Raw genomic sequence first — 2121 nt, 5'->3', positions numbered from 1 at the left:
CCGGGTGTCTAGGGCTAGGGTCCGGTTTCTGGATTCACGCCAATTCTATCCATAAGAATTGTTTTAAGCTGTTTTTATCTGTTTATTTCTCATTTTGAAAGTTTCGTAACTTGAATCTCACGTTTGCAGTAAAGGCGATGCTTAATCTCCCTATTCACGGTTATACTATGTTTGTCAGAACTATGAAACAACATCTTATTGAATAATTTGTGTAACCCTGATACAAAAACCTTAGTGCCTCTTGATGTTTTTATTTCCACGTCAAAGTTTTATCAACAGTACTCATAGTATAGAGTAACATAAGAGAATGTCTATTATTCACGGCTGTTGAAGAACTTTCGTTCAACCTTCAGAAGGCCTGGCTAGTAAATTGTGACGACGTTGACGAAACCTACCGCATTAACATGTGTGTATTAGTGAAGTTTTCGGTCCTTAAATAAGAATCAACCTGAAGAAACTAACAAAATGTGTAGACAAAGGAACCTTGTAAGTTTCTCTTTTATTTAGTATCGTTTGCAAAGCTGTTTAAGGGAGTGAAACGTTCTCAGCAGAGTTTGCACAAAAACGTGAAACAGTCGATGTGCAACCGAAACGTTTAAGCTTATAATCTTACATAAAAACAACACAAACATAATTTGCAAAGTTTATGGTGAAGAAGTTTAAAGTTTAGGTGGATAATAAGCTTAACAATGCGTTATATTTTTATTAAAGGTAACCTTAATGTAAATTTACAATGTTGAAATAAAATTCTGCCGTATTAACGTAACTAAGTTCGTATTCACTTTTTTTTTATAAGTACAAAAATTCTGGAAATTCTGAGGGGAGGGGGGGAAATCAAAGACCCCCCTGGAACGGAAAATCCTGGGGGGAGGGGGGGGTGCAAATCAAAACGTCTTCCGTGGTGGGGGTATGGATATTTTCTGGAACCACACAATTGCGTTTAGATGTGGATGTGCTGGAAATGTGTGTGTGTGAAATGCAGGAGAAATCAGGAATGATCGGGAGGACACTAGCACTCGATCATTTGGCAAGGCTGTATATCGCCAGTTCAAGGCAACCGACGGGTCTGTCCCTCTTGTGTTGTTCTTAAAATAAGACAACGATATCCCTCAGTCACAGGGGTATATATGGGATATCGTGAACATTAAATCTAAGATTACACATTTAGAGTGGAGTACAATTGAGGGTATTATAGTAACTTATTAGAGAGTAAGTTATTCAAAACATGCAAACTAACAATGATATCAAAACACTGAAAGCAGCATTACCAATAATCATTATTTTTGCTGTTCCCCCGAATTGTATTCCCCACTGTTATATTGTAGTAATTAATGGGTGTAGTACCCTAGCTTTTTATTGAAAGCAATGATAGAGGTGACCTTGTGTTGATACAAACCGCCCTACTTTTCTTATAGAAATTACACTTTACTACTGCCACTACTAATGTGGTAGAGCAAGATCACACATTGATTCAGCATGCCTCTTCCAGGCCTCCCTATCCATCATTCTTTGGTTCTCAGCTGTTTCACACTTTCCAAGATGGTATCATTGTTCAGGTTGTCTATATAACTAACAGCTGGTCTTCCCTTGTTCACGAGTCCACTCACTGGCTTCCAAAGTACTATTAACTACTAACACTTGATGGCAAAAACACGATTTACATAATAAAGCAGGATAGTTTGTTTAAAAACAGGGTCAACTCTAGCCTCTCTTCCACCTGAAACTGTAAAAAGGGCTACTACATGTAGTATTTGCTTTAAAAAAAGCACTTACCGTTAACACCGGCGTATAAGCCGCACCCCAAGTTTGGCAACTTAAATTTTGGAAAAAAATATTGGAAAGAAATCAGAATAAATCAAAAATGGAGTCTTGAGAAAGATGTCCTACAGTACTGTGCAAAAAGAATGCAAACGAATGTCTCGGCACTTTTCGCTACTTTTCGACGAGATATAACGAAATTTCGGGCGAAACGAATTTTTGTCTGAACTTCCTCAAATGTTCGAAATGCCTATTGTTTCAGTAAAAGTGAAAATTCGCGTAACTTTCGCAACGGCCACGCGAAATTTCGAGCGAAATTTCAAGTGCTTATCGCAAATTGGCAGTGACCATTTAAGCTAACGT

This window comes from Montipora foliosa, chromosome 3 (genome assembly GCF_036669935.1).
Source record: "Montipora foliosa isolate CH-2021 chromosome 3, ASM3666993v2, whole genome shotgun sequence".
Lineage (NCBI taxonomy): Eukaryota > Metazoa > Cnidaria > Anthozoa > Scleractinia > Acroporidae > Montipora > Montipora foliosa.
The sequence above is the reverse complement of the archived record's forward strand: the minus strand, read 5'-3'. Positions refer to the sequence as shown.